The sequence below is a fragment of the Piliocolobus tephrosceles genome, chromosome X, assembly GCF_002776525.5.
Source record: "Piliocolobus tephrosceles isolate RC106 chromosome X, ASM277652v3, whole genome shotgun sequence".
NCBI lineage: Eukaryota > Metazoa > Chordata > Mammalia > Primates > Cercopithecidae > Piliocolobus > Piliocolobus tephrosceles.
The window spans coordinates 16,202,506-16,218,191 of record NC_045455.1 but is presented as its reverse complement, the minus strand read 5'-3'; the positions used below and the strand labels follow the sequence as shown (position 1 = coordinate 16,218,191).

The following is a 15,686-nucleotide window of genomic DNA, read 5'->3' as shown; positions in this document are numbered from 1 at the left end:
ACTGAGCAATGAGATCACTTGGACTCGGGAAGGGGAACATCACACACTGGGGCCTATCACGGGGAGGGGGGAGGGGAAAGGGGGGAGGGATTGCATTGGGAGTTATAGCTGATGTAAATGACGAGTTGATGGGTGCTGACGAGTTGATGGGTGCAGCACACCAACATGGCACAAGTATACATATGTAACAAACCTGCACGTTATGCACATGTATCCTAGAACTTAAAGTATAATAATAATAATAATAATAAATTAAAAAAAAATTTTCAAACGCATGTAGTATGTAGGATGGAGACATAAAGAGAGAAAAAAAAAAAAAAAGAACCCCAAAATAAATACAAAGTTAAATACAAAAGTAAATATATAGAAAAGCAATATGCCATTTTTATAAATTATCCATTGGACACACTACTATGACATGTTTTATTTAAATTTCTCACTGTATCGCCTTTGATTATAACCTCACATAACACTTTGTTGTAATATCATTTCCCACACAGATAACAAAAAGGTAATTCAGTCTTACTTATAGTATGGTTTGATGAAATTTGCTTTTTAATATAGATTTTTTGTATTGATAATTTAACATGCAACTTCACACATACACATATGCACACATATCCTCACTGCTTATTATGCAAACATAAGAATTCTAAGTTGTATTTTACACAATTCTTATTTGAAAAGGAAAAACTTGGCATTTATAATTGTGCTTTGTTATCCTAAAAGATAAGTATAAAAAAAGAATAAATCCTCTGCTTAGAATTGTATGCATCTGATGACTAGAATGTTCCATGGACTAGCATTCACCACATATACCTTAAACCTTTTCCTTTCCACTACCTGCTTACTCCCAGGGCTGGGTGCTGTAAGACACACTCACACTGCCATGAAAACCAATGGTCATACTACACCTTCATGTCATAATACTGGGTAAGCAGCACATATACTGAGATGGCTAACAACATTAGCCAAACACAGAAATGTGTATGAGCCATATAACTGCATTTCACCAAGCCCGAGCTAGATGCATACCAGTCAACTTCCTTGGAGCCAGATATCAAAAATGACCATGGCCACTCCAATGTCACTCCACAAAAGGGAGTGTGATGGAAGGGATGTCAGTATGTAAAAAGAGAGTGATCCTAAACAATTGCCAATTTTATAAAACCATGACCTTGAACACATACAAAGCTACGAAAGCCACAGTTCCTCCCAGATTTGTTTTGTTTGATTGTTTGTTTTGAGACACAGTCTTGCTCTGTTGCCCAGGCTGGAGTGCAGTGGCACGATCTCGGTTCACTGCAACCTATGCCTCCAGGGTTCAAGCGATTCTCCTGCCTCAGTCTCCTGAGTAGCTGGGATTACAGGAGTGCACCACCACACCTGGCTAATTTTTGTATTTGTAGTAGAGATGGGGTTTTACCATGTTGGTCAGGCTGATCTCAATCTCCTAACCTCATGATCTGCCCACCTCAGCCTCCCAAAGTGCTGGGATTATAGGCATGAGCCACTTCCCATTTTCTTTTTTTTTTTTTTTTTTTTGAGACGGAGTCCCACTCTGTCCCCAGGCTGGAGTGCAGTGGCGCCGTCTCGGCTCACTGCAAGCTCGGCCTCCCGGGTTCACGCCATTCTCCTGCCTCAGCCTCCCAAGTAGCTGGGACTACAGGCGCCCGCCGCTACGCCCGGCTAATTTTTTTGTATTTTTAGTAGAGATGGGGTTTCACTGTGTTAGCCAGGATGGTCTCGATCTCCTGACCTCGTGATCAGCCCACCTCAGCCTCCCAAAGTGCTGGGATTACAGGCTTGAGCCACCGCGCCCGACCCCATTTTCTTAAAAGGACTCACACAAGTGGTAGGTCCTGAAGCTTAAGCTTCATTAGTTTCATGGCAGATCTGCCTCTGTCCTCTATTTTAAACAAACAAGTAACAATGACAATAAACTTTCACTCTTCTCTGACTTCCCACTGCTCTTAGGATAAAATTCAACCCTTTTGCCCTGACTGACACCTTCTCCAACCGCATCCATTACCATGTTCCCCTGAGCAAACTACCGTCTAACCCCTCTGAACTCTTGCATTTCTCAAAGGACACAGAGTTCTTTCTGCCTCCTGAATTCCTTTCCTTCTGCCTGAAATGCTTGTCTTCTTTCTTGGGTCACAGCAAAATCATTTTCTTCTGAAGGCGAAATCACCTCATCCCAGACCTCAAGTGGCATATTTAATCTCTGCACTATGTTTATTGCTGCCATAGCAGCTATCACATTGTGTAACCATCTTGCTCATCTCTGTTTCAGTTGCATTATCTGCCTCTCATCGGAATTTAATCTCCATGATGGCAGGTCCCTTGTCTTGTTCACCACCTTTATTAGTCAGTTCTCATGCTGCTGATAAAGATGTACCCAAGACTGGGTAATTTATAAAGAAGAAGAGGTTTAATGGACTCACAGTTCCACTTGGCTGGGGAGGCCTCACAATCATGATGGAAGGTGAAAGGCACATCTTACATGGTGGCAGGCAAGACAGAATGAGAGCCAAGCAAAAGGGAAAACTCGTTATAAAATCATCAGATCTCATGAGACTTACTCACTACCATGAGAACAGTATTGAGGAAACTGCCTCCATGGTTCAATTATCTCCGACCACGTGGGAATTATGAGAGCTACAATTCAAGATGAGATTTGGGTGGGGACACAGTCAAGCTACATCACCATCATATCCCCTTTGCTCACAACGGTGTCAGAATACAACAGACTTCAATTCATATTTGTCAAGTGAATGATTAGTAAATCTGGGATGTCAGAAGAGATAGGCATAAATAAAATCTAAAACTATGAAATTAAAATAGTGATTCAATACATTTGCCACACACTCTACATTCTTGGCTAAGGAGCTAAGCAGAGATCCACTTAATAACAAGTATTTTTGAGCCTCTAATGCGTATATTACAAAATGCCAGAAAACATGACAAACAAAGGGCTTATTTCCTTATTAGATTGTAAACAATCTGAAACCATCACACTTCCTATAATTTAGAGAAAGAAAAAAAACATACAGATGGAAACAAAATACACGATATATATTGAGATATCTCGTGACGAGTTCCAAATTATTAAATAGTGAATGTCATGGGCAATTGGTGACAGCTGGAGATGTGATGGAAGTCTCCCTGGAGAAGTCTCTTGAACTGGACCTAGAGGAGTGGTAAATACAGAATTTGCAAAGTGAGAAGCCTGAGAAGCAACAGGAATAAAAATGCACAGGTGGGTGATTAGAAGGGATGGGGGTTCTATGCTCAAAGGAGAGAGTGGCACACAAAAAACAGCAGGGAACATTGGCTTTTGCAAGACAGCCAGAACTAAAAAAGTGAATAGCAGAGTGGAGCTGCAGTGTGCTGTCAGATCCTCCTGCAGAATGAAGTACTTACTCTGCAGGGTCCAGGAGTGCTGCAGCAGTCGGTTCTTCTGGAATTACATTAACTTAAGAGAAATGCCTGATCCAAAGCCTCACTCCCTCTCCTCGCATGCCCCTTTTCCAGTTCGTTGAAGGAAGAGGACGAAGGCCCACAGCCTTGCCCCAAATCAGAGCAACTCTTGAAGAGTCATCCTCGGGTGTCCATGGGACCAGCTGAGGCCTTTTTGAGACTGCAACAGAGCCCAGCTTCTCCTTCTGCCTCACTGTGCTTCCTGCCCTCCCTTCCACATGGGTTGGTCCCAGGGGTCTTCCCTAAAAACTTCATGCCCACTGGTCCCCACCTTAGAGATTACTTCCCAGGGAATCCAAACTACTATCAATAGGTAGATCCATCATTTGTCAATTCCATTACTGAAGCACTTGATGTTCTTTCAACTGATGCAAGAAATACATTTTAAATTCATAATTCGATTCTTTTTTGATAAAGAAAAAATTTGCCTGTAAATGTATCTTGCCTAAGATAGTACTAAATTAATCACAAAGAAGAAAAAGGAGAATGATAAGAAAGAATTCCAAGCTGAAACATTTTTATTATGATTTCAAAAAGTAGCAAATTTTCACACATTTTAAGGAGAAATATAGCCTTTTTTAAAAAAAAAAAAAAAGGGCGGGGGGAAAAGTGAAAGTCATGACTTCCATGTTTCTCTTGGTCCAATTCTTTTTAGTCTTTTACATTCCTGAGCCCTATGCCAATACTTCTTTCAAAAGAAACCAGAAAAAATAACCAAATTAATTCTATGTAAGCTAGGTATCATTATATAAGATGAAAGTTTATATTTGTTCAATACAATCCTGGAACTAAATTCAATTGTAGAACATAAGGGATATAAAACTCTAGAATATGGTCTGCTCAACCCATCAAAGCCATTTCAAAGCTAACTGAAGTGATTTGTCTATGTTGTTACATATTGTTTGCAAGCTTAAGTGGGGCACACTTGGGAATTAATACAGTTGATGGGTACTCTTGATAAAAAGGCTCCCTTAAGAAAGCAAGGAGTAATTAAAGAAACACATACACATAATCAATGCTCAGATAATCCCAACTCCTTCAAGAGTCATCAGTATGTTTTGAATGCAAACGACATACGAGGTGGTTTTACTTTGGTAAAAGTCCTTACAGAGGGCAATTAACCTATTTAGGGCATGAGCTGATAGCTAGCTGTGGACACAGGGACTATAACTTTTACATGTTCTACTCACAGGAGCCACTGCAGGAGACAGGAAACTGGGTTAATACAACAACTCTTTGTTGATCATTGGTGTGTGCTACCACTCACTAAACCACAGTTCATTCTGCAACCCTAGAAGGCAATAGTTGTAGTGTTTACAACCATAGAATTGGAAGCAAAACTAGCTCAAATCCTGGCTGCCCAATTTCTGCCCATGTGACCACAGGCAAGTGAGGGAACTTCCAGTCCTGTCTTCCTGCTCTGCAAAAAGGGAGCTGATAATAATGGTATCTCTCACATAGGATGGTTGTGAGAATTTAGCGAGTTACCATATAAAAACTCTTGGAACTGTGCCTGGATTATAAAGGCATTAGCTGTCCTTGAAAAACAAATCCAGTTTTTAAAAGTTGGCCATTTGAAATGAGTTTCTGCGTTTGTGCCATTTCTCAAGCAGGATGACCTCTCAGCATTACTCCTGGTAAAGTTAACTGGGACAGTCTGGTTGCCTCACAGTGGAATCAAGTAACCCAGGCGCCAGCCATCAGGCACTGACTTGGCTCCGCAGACAACTCAGGTTTTTATATCTCACAGTAATAAACATTCCAGAGTATCATTTTTGGAGGCACAATGGGATAAATACATTGAACGAGCCTCTGGAGGAGAATAACAAAGACAGCTGGATAAAATATTAAAACTGTCTCTTTAAAGGCACATTGGCGCTATCAAGAAAGGAAGAAATGCTCAGAGGATTAATAAAAAACAAGAACACTTTAACAAGAGCTAGGACAAAATCTATCCTCTGCCTGGTGGCATCTGCCCAGCTCCAGTACATTGGAGCCTCCACAGGCACAGCAGACCAAGAGAAAGACTTGGCCTGGACCAAGCTGTCTCCACGGCTGGATCAGCATGTAGTCACCTGTCTCAGGTATAGTAATTAAGAGAGCACCAACAAACCCAGAACTTGAGATTAAAAAATGTAATATTTTTAAAAATCAAAACGAATACAAAAAAATTCCATGATGAACAAAGTAGCAAAACTGTAAACAAAGATAAACTATTGCTGTTTATTTGATTTGCAACCCAGTCAAGGACAGTAAAGTTATGAGTCAATGTAATTCGTGAAACAGATATATCAACACATTATCAACTTCATGGAGAAAAAACATCTTTCCAAAGATGCAAACACATCATTAAGTAAGATAACATCCGTTTATGATAAAATCTCTTTACAAACTAGTAATAAGGAAACTTTCATATTATTATAAAGATTATATACAAAATACCTACATCAAGAACAGCAGCTAATGGTAAAATGTTAAAGAACTCCCTTCAATATCAAGGCCAAGGAAAATAGTACACCATAGTTGGTTTTACTCAACATTGTACAGAGACATCAGCTAGTACTGTAGTGCAAGAAAAAGAAATAAAATGTGTAAAATATAGAAAAGAAAATAAGCAAAGCTCATTATTACCAGATAATATAATCTGTATGCAGAAAATAATCAAAGAATCAACAGGTAAATATTAAGATTAATAAATGTGTTTATCAGATTTCCAAGATTAAAATCAATATGCATTAATTAAGATAATCTTATTTGTTGTAATAGATACATCTCAGTGGCTTAACAAAAGAAGAATTTGTTTCTTAGCAGGTAAAGCTAATTTAATGGGAAATAGGTGAAAGATGGGGATCTACTGCACCAAGTCACTTGTGGGCCCACTGATTGAGATGCCATCCTATTCAACTTGTGACTTCCAAAGTTGTTGTGACCATCCAACAACATACAGGGAAAGAGAGACTAGGAAGCTGTAAATGAGGTTTTTATGAGTCAGATAACATACACAGGAATTAATATGACAAAATATGTTTAAGTGCTTTCTGAGAAAATTTTCAGCTTTTTTGTAAGATCTTAATAAGCAGAGAGATATTCCATGTGCATAAATGGGAAATAAAACAATATCATTAAGATGTCACATCCTCCCATATTAATCTATAGCTTTAACACAATTGAATCAAAATAGTAACAACATTGTTTATGGTACCTGGAAAACTGATTCTAAAATGTATACAGAAAAGCAAAGAACTAGGAACAGCCAAAACACTCCTGAAGGAGAATAAGGTAGAGCTCTCCCAACCCCTACCAGAGCTAATTCTAAAACTGTAGTAACTAAGGCAGTGTGGAACTGATACAGTGTTAGACAAGGCAGACCAATGGAACAAAACAGAAAAGCCAGAAACAGTCCATGCTTAAAACAAACAAACAAACAGAAAAAAAACTTGGCTCATGACAGAGTGACAGGCATTGAAGATCAGTAGGGACAGGGGAATTATGCAATAAATGCCAGTGGGGAATTTGGTTATGTAATGGATTAAAAAAAATGTAAGTTGACCCTTACCTCCCACCATTCATAAAAATCATCTATTCAAATTAGACAGAAGGTTTCATTGTGAAGGGCAAAATGATACATTTTTGAAAAGATAGTGCATAAGACTATATTTCCCACCTGGGGGGAGGGGAAGATACATGAAATGTTTATTTTATCAAGTTTAGAATCTTAGGGAAAAATTAATAAATTCAATTCCTTTGAAATTAAGAAATTCTACTTGTCTAAGGGTTCTACAGGAGGACGAGAAAATGAACTAAGAGAGGATACTTGATACACATACAGGAGATAAAAATTAGTATTTGAGTATGTTAAGGACTCCTACAAAACAATTTAAAAAGGGATAAACAACCCAATATAAAAATGAGCAAAAGACAGGAACAGGCATTTCATAGAAGAGGAAACGTAAATGGCCCCAAAACATGAAAAATTATCCATTAGTAATCAGGGAAATGCAATTTCAAACCACAACGAGGTACCATTTCACACATATCAGGTCAGCAAAAAATTTAAACATTGAACAAAAGGTACTCTCATGTAGTGTTTGGAGTTTAAATTGGTATCATCACTTTAGAAAACTATTATGTGTTACCTAGTAAAACTGAGTACGTGCACCGGTGAAAAGCTGAGGTAGAGATCTAAACCCCAACTGACCAGCGATAACAGCAGCCAGGGGTGTGACAGAATCTGTCTATATCAGTCACTCATGGCAATGTCCCAGTTTAATGTCTTCAAATATGGGAAGAGAAGTGGCTTTGAGGTCAGATGTCCTAGGCACCAATCTTGCCTCCCACTACTTACTAACTGTGAGCCTTTGGCCAGACCCTTAACCTCTCTTAGTCACCTGTCTCAGGTATAGTAATTAAGGGAGCACCAACAAACACAGAACTTGAGAAAAAGAATATTTTAATGTAATATTTTTAAAAATCAAAACTACTACAAAAAAATCTCTCTGTGTCTCAGTTTTACCATCTATAAATGAGGACAATAAGATAGAACACTTAGTGAGTGCTATCACGGTGATGAATCCTGTGAAAATTTCACTGGAGATGAGGATGAAAGTATAAGGAGCTGGGGTCCCCGCTTGGAACATCACCAACTCGGGACACTTAGTTGATATCCCTTAATATTTGGGCTTACCATCTCCTCGGGACTATTCTGTAGGCAGTGGGTGATGTCTCAGGTGAAAGCCAAGTTCGGTACATCTTTATTTCTTAGCTAGAATATGGCGTGTCCCTAACAATTTCACACACGTCAGAAAAAAACCCCACAAATTCCACATCCAGCTTCCAAGCATAAATGAAGAACATGAAGTCACTTGCTATTTTAAAAGCTAATTACTAGTAAAATACTTTCAGATTCACATTTCCTGTGAAATAAAATTCTGCCTTTGAAATGAAAGTCTCTGGCAGAACTACTCAGCAACACCTTTGTTCCAAGCAGGGGTTTTCCTTTAGTACAGAACACACTGTTCCCTAGTCAGAAAAAGATTGATTTAATTTTAAAGGGGAGACAATGAAAGCATATCACTGTTAACACACATTTAAAAATATATGTGCAACATCACCAAAGAGACATAGATGTTGGTGAGCTCTTTTGTTTTTGTAAGTTTTATGGTGAAGACATGAAATAAAATATGTAAAGATACCCAGTTTAGTGTCTGAAATTGAAAATAATAAAGAAGTATTTGACTTCTTTATCATTTTCCAAAAATCTACTTTTGGGCTACAAATTGTGGGAGAGCTTCGTATCATCAAATTTCAGCTTCTTTGGAAAAATACTCCTTATAAATAGATTCAATGACTCAATATTTTTCACATTGATACTTTTTCTATATGTATACTATTGATTCTTCTCAAAAAGCTAGATTAGTTAGAGAATAATAAGGAATATGAAGAAAAAAAATCATCTCCAGCTTGTACAGACCAAAGAATAAACATTATTTCACTAAGATGAATATATTGAGTTTAAGCATATAATTCTACAGCTTCGAATGTTGGTTTCCCTACAAAATTGTACAAACTGTTAAATTCTTCCAAATCATTTGGTGTCAAGAAATATTTTAAAAATCATTCTCTTCTTTTCTTCCCTTCCACTGAAAAAAAGGTGGAAAGAATAGTCCTCTCCATTTCCTCATCTCTGGTTTACTCTTTTCATTTTGGAAAAGCATTATGCAATGTTTAAGATCTAAAAAGGTATAGAGGCCAGGCGCAGTAGCTCACGCCTGTAATCCCAGCAGTTTGGGAGGCTGAGGCGGGTAGATCATTTGAGGTCAGGAGTTCGAGACCAGCCTGGCCAAAATGGTGAAACCCCATCTCTACTAAAAATTCAAAAATTAGCCAGGACTAGTGGCGGTGTCTGTAATCCCGGCAACTTGGGAGGCTGAGGCAGGAGAATCACTTGAACCCAGGAGGTAGAGGTTGCACGCCACTGCAACCTGGGTGAGAGAATGAGACTCCATCTCAAAAAAAATAAAATAAAGTAAAAAGATATAGAGAATACAGCAACAAACGTCCATCTACCTACCCCCAAGCTTAATAAGCAACCTATTCACAACACAGTTGAAACTTTCTGTGAATGCTTCCAGATCAGATAACTCTCCCTCTTGAATTTGGTCGATACCATTCCCAAGCCTCTCCTCATAATCTTATTACTTATGTATCCTTAAACCACATGAAATATTGCTTGAATTTTAAATTTGATGTGAATGATATCATAGATTATGTATTCTTGTGCAACTTACTTGACTCACTCAGCTTTATGAGTGTGAGAACCATCCAGGCACATCCCGAGAGTTAATGTTCATTCATTTTTACTGCTGTATAGCATTCCACTGCATGAAGATGCCCTAACATGGTCTAGATTAGTGACTACTTTAAATATTAACTCATTTCTGTGAAAGGACATTAGTTATCTCCAGATACTATCTCCAGATTTTTATGCCACATTCTCTCCCGTGTTTGATATAGTCTAATTACCTTTTTGCCAGGTCATTTAATTTACATATCTCTGATTACTGGTATAGTTAAGCCTCTGTTTTTGTAATAAGTTTTTAGTTATTTAAGTTTTCTCTCCTGAAAATTGTTCTACATATCAGTCTTTTAGGGGGAGAGGTTTTTTGTTCTGTTTGTTTTGTTTTTTACTTGTAACACTGTCAAATTTATCAAGCCTTTTATTTATGGTTTAATAAATTCTTCTTTACCCTAAGGCCATAAAGATATCTTCTTATATTTTTCTTCTGTAGCAATTTTGTCTTTCAAATTATTCCGCTAAGGATTGATTTTTGTATATAAAGTGCAGCAGGGATCCAATATTATTTTGCTTTTCCCTGGAGGACAGTGAAATGCCCTAGCACCATTTATTGCATAGTGTTTCTTTTGTCCATTGGTCTGCAATAGCCTTTCAGACATAAATCAGTTTTCTATATATGTGTGGGCTTCCTACTCCTTCCTTCTGGAAGGAAATTTCTCATTTTTTAATTAAAGTGAATCCCTTAGCAGTTGCTGCTAGAAGGGTCAGTGGGTAGTAATCTTTCTTAGAAATGTATGAAAATGTTTGCCTTTTCTTAAATGATATTTAAGTGGATATACAATCTAGTTTCCCCCAGTATTTTGAAGATATTGCATTGTCTTCTGATATCTATGATTACAGAGATGGTGCAGGAGAAGTCAACCCTTGATTTGGCTTGTTTCTTTATACATGATCTCTCTTCCCTCCTCTAGCTTTGTACTTTTTCCTCTTTATCTTAGATGTTCTGCAATTTTAATATAAGGTTTCTAGATGCAATTTTTTTTTTTACTTCTCTTGGTTGGGGCTCTGCATGACTTTTCCAACTTAGGATTCCTTTTTGTTTAACTCTTAAAAGGTTGTAATCATTCTTTTTATTATTGCTTCCCACCAGGCTCTTTATTTTCTCCTTCCAGACCTTCTATTAGCTGTATATTGACTCTTCTCATGTAGTTCCAAGGTCTCTTCTTTCTGCTTTTTATATTTTCCCTCTCTTTGTCTCTCTGTGATGCATTCTGTACAGTTTCATCAGATATACTTTACATTTCACTAATTTTCTCTTCATCTGCATCCACTCTTGTTTAATCTATCTTGATCTTTATTTTAATTACTATGTCTTTCATTGTTTAAAATGTCTGTATGTTTTTTATAAATCTGTGTGCTCCTTTTCCCCAAAAATAAGCCCCACTATTGAATTAGGAATCTTACTCCTTATTTTCTCCCTTTGAACAATTTAAATGTTTATTTTAAAGTCTCTGAGATACTGCACTATTCTGTTTTAAAGTGTCTTTCCCATACAGGTAAGTCTCCTCAGTCCTGCGAATTTTTTCCTCTGAGCTTCTCTCAGCACCACTGTCTACTATGGCATCTCTGGGTTCTACATTCAGGAGATTCGATTCCTGCCCAGCGTCCAGGGCAAATGGAGCAAATCTAGCTTCTTTTTCAGGCCAGTCAGTGAAGTTTTTCTGGGCCATGGACTAGATAGCCCATTTGTTGGTCCTGGCTCCCCACTAAACAGGGAAATTATAGACCTGACTCTGTCCCTAAGTGGGCTTCATAATCCCACTTACTAAGATGTGTTTCCTGTCCTGGAAGTTGAGTATATACATCCTTGACTCCCTTATATTCACATCTGATATGCTCACCCTTGGGAAATCCATTCACTTATTTGGGATAAATAGTAATATGCAACTGTGTCAACTTCTGTTCACTACTTTAGCTGAATTCCTTCCTCAATTCTGGAAACCAGAGAGAATACCTTAGAATTCTGCTAAGCATTTGGTAAAATTTGTAGTTTAGCCACTATTTCCATGTCTACATGGAGAGTGAACATTTGTCAATCCAGCTCATTCAACCATTCCTAAATAGGAACTCTCCCTTCTTCCTTCCTTCTTTCCTCCCACTTCCTCCCTCCCTCCCTTCACCAGTCACCATCTTCTATCTCCGTCTCATTCTCATGGCCCTTCCTTCTCATTTTTTGGTGCTATCTTCTTTCTCTGTTCACAACACAAGATGTGGTCTCTAAGCTTCTTACCTTGGCCCTCTTATCTTCATTTTCTACTGGTACACTCTTGAGAAATTTGTTCAGTTCCTTGGCATAAATCCATTCAATTCTTTGGCAGTGTAACATCCTAACGACAAATCCAAGCCAGATAGACCCACTGAGCTCTAATGCCATGCGTTTACTTCTTACTGCATATATAGGCACCTACAAACCTCCCAGGCACGCCCATCTCAACATACCCAAAACAAAGCCATGATTAGCCTTGTGAAAATCTTTCTATTTACTCTTACATTTTCCTTCCTTTTGAGTGACATTTTCATCTGTCTGCTCAGTCACCAAAGTCAGAAACCTGGGTAATACAGCAAATGTTCCCTTCCTCTCAGTAGCTATATCCAGTCGACAATAAACCCCTACGTATTCCACCCATTTGGCAACTCTCATGTCTATCCTCTCTTCTCCATTTCCACTGTGATGGCCTGAGTCCTGGTCCTGAGTCCCTCTCTCTTGAGCTGCTGTTACAGTGGCCCAGATAATCTTCCAACTTCCCTTCAGTCTCATCTGACTTTTGTAAATAATCACAGGCAAGAAATATATCATGAGATTTTCTTATTTTCATTGTAACAGGAAATTACCAAAAGGAACTTCAAAATATCATGTGCTTATTTGTGGTCCAAGATGACATCTGGATAACAGTTCAAGATCCAGCCTTTCTCAACTTTACACTGAAACATACATGACACACACACACACAAAAGAATGAAATGACAAAAAAAAGAATGAAAACAAAAACTGTCAGAACTGTCAGGCATCCTACTACTGCCAGGCTATGGGAGGAAATTTCACTAATGAAATTTACAAAGCCGAAATGAACATCAAAATCCATGATGACACCGAGTCACACTTTGAGTCTTGAAGAAGAGCACATGCAGGCCTCCAAGGTAGCAGAGAAAAACATTGTTTGCCCTCCATCACCTTCCTTGGGGCTCAAGGGCCCAGCGACATTATGAACCAGGCCACCATGTAACCAGCCTCTTCTGCAGACAGTAAGTTCTGATACAACCTGAGCAGGATTTGCCCCACTTCCAGTCAACAAAACCCTTGTCCTCACCTCAAGTAGATCCAAGCCAAAAACCTCTAGAGAGTAAGAGGACCAGACGTAGGAAGAATGCTAAGAACTGAGCTGGCCTCCCTGTTAATCTCTCACCACCTCATCAGAGTAGAATTCCAGCTGTCTTACTAAACCACACCAAACAAAAACTTACTAAAACTCAGATCAAGACAACCTTCCCTAATATATCCTATTACAGAATAAAGCCCAAATTGCCTTATATAGCATTCGAGGCTTACTCTATACATAGGCTCCATCTACCTTTATCATCTACTTCTCATTATCTCCAAACATTGCAAACTCCAGCCACACAGTATTATTCAATGATTTTAAAGCATCCTTTATGCTTTCCTACCTTCTTGTCTAGGTTTCCCTGTTCCTTCTGCCTAGAAGACCCTCTTCTTCCTCTTTAAGCTCCCTAAAATCTTTATATTACTATTATTATTATTATATTATTATTTGAGATGCAGTCTTGCTCTGTTGCCTAGGCTGAAGTGCAGTGGAGTGATCTCAGATCACTGTAACCTCTGCCTCTGGGGTTCAAGTAATTCTCTTGCCTCAACCTCCCATGTAGCTGGGATTACAGGTGCATGACACAACACCCAGCTAATTTTTGTATTTTTAGTAGAGACAGGGTTTCACCATGTTGGCCAGGCTGGTCTTGAACTCCTGACCTCAGGTGATCTGTCCACAGACTCCCAAAGTGCAGCTTCTCCATTATTAAAGATCCACATTTCAAGGTCCAAATCCTTCCTCAAATCTTCCAAAACCCCTAAATTGGAATTAGTCTCCCCTTCCCCTGTGCTTCTATAACATTTTCTTTGTGCTTCTATTTTAATATTTATCATCATTGTCTGTCTTAGATTGATAACGGCAACTTTGCTCCTCCTACTAGACTGTGAATGTTTTCATTTTATTAGCTAACACATACCATAGTGCCTTCTGTATCAAAGATATGCAATGGACATGTGTTGCATCAACTGGAGATGAGATGAAAATGAACTACAGAAAATTTCTTGCTCAGGTCTCAATTTTTACTATTTCATTTCTATTTATATTTAAAACAATCACTAGGTTTTGTCACTAGGCCAAGCAGCAGGCTGAAAAGGAATGAAACCTTGAATTTCTTTTGCAGTTTTGAAGAGGAAATCCATATGTGACACCTTCTCTGACGAAAGAAAGAGGAACTAAAGGTCACAAGGGGTGGGGAGGAGGGGGCGTTGAGGTCATAGAACAAAAGGAAATCCCATTTTCTAATCTCTACAAGATGGTTGCGTTGCTGATCTCTCCTGCTGCAATACAGCAATAAAACATGTCCTGGAAGGTCAGCAGATGTTACAGCAGTGGGAAAAGCAGGATATAATTATCAATGATCAAGGCACTCAGTGGGGCCATCTCAATTTTCTCCTCTATCATTCATGATAGAAAATTGATGTCAATTCCAAAGCCACTTATGTATTTGCGGCACAATAGTGAATCATCCATTCAAACATCTTTCAGTTATTTCCTAATGAGCTGACGCTCTATGTGAAGGTTGCTGTTCATTTGTATAGTCATCCCTGTACTTAAAATACTAAGGAAAACTTGTCCCTTCTTATTGACCTCAAGGATACTGATTCCATAATGGTTATAAAAGGCACAGAAGTTGTGTTTTGCATGCCTTTTTCCGCCAAATTCAAAAGCATAATTGCTCTTGCTTTTCAGCCACTGATTCAACAAATGGTAATGGGAGTTCTTGCTCTGCTGCAAGCACGGTGCTAAGAACTAGAGGTAAAATGATGAGACACCTGACTTCATGGAACTTACTTTCCCTTGGGAGAGACAGACACCAATAAAATAATTCTATGGATAAGTGAAAATTTTATGGAAACCAAAAGAAGTTTTGTGGAAAGGAAATGAGAATCTATAATAAAGGGATCTTTGTTTATCAGGAATGTTAGAAGGCTTCCCTAGAAAATCTTGTACACTGAGATTTGAAGGTTGAGTATGAGTTAAACAGGGAATGAGGAAAGAGAATGTTCCAGGCAGGAGGAGAACAGCAAATATAAAGACTTTGCTGCCTGAGAAAAGATGTTTATGAACACTGAGGAAAAACCAATCATTATGACTTCAGCATACTGAGCTCTCTATCTGCAATGCTATTTAGTGGCCAAGTTCCTAGGATTCTACAATAGTATTCTACTTAGTAAAAGTTCATTATTTAGCTGTTTGGAAAGCTTAAAAATGAAGACAGTTTTATGAAATTGGGTGACAAACATAGTCTTAATATGAGGTGGGGCAAAAAAATGATGTGAATAGCTTAGCGCGGCCTGAAATTTTTGAGCTCGGGTTCTTAATTTGTAACCCATCTTTCCTCCTCCTCTGTCCTCCCCAAGTCCAGATGTATAGTCACAGGACCTAAATCTTCCTCTACTATGAACTTTCAAGTGAAGGCAGCACACAAAACACCACTCAAAAAGGATTTCATTAGCAGTTTTCTGAGCGTTTTGTCACTGGACTTACTGACTAAGCTTACTGAACATTTTGCTTGAGGATCTTAG

General features: G+C 38.5%; 1 long non-coding RNA gene across 2 annotated transcripts in view; it reads right to left on the bottom strand.

Annotated features, from left to right (window-relative positions):
• The window catches only part of LOC111546577, a 128,966-nt gene that overhangs the window by 96,328 nt on the left and 16,952 nt on the right, over nucleotides 1-15,686 (bottom strand). The gene's annotated exons all lie outside the window — the stretch shown is intronic.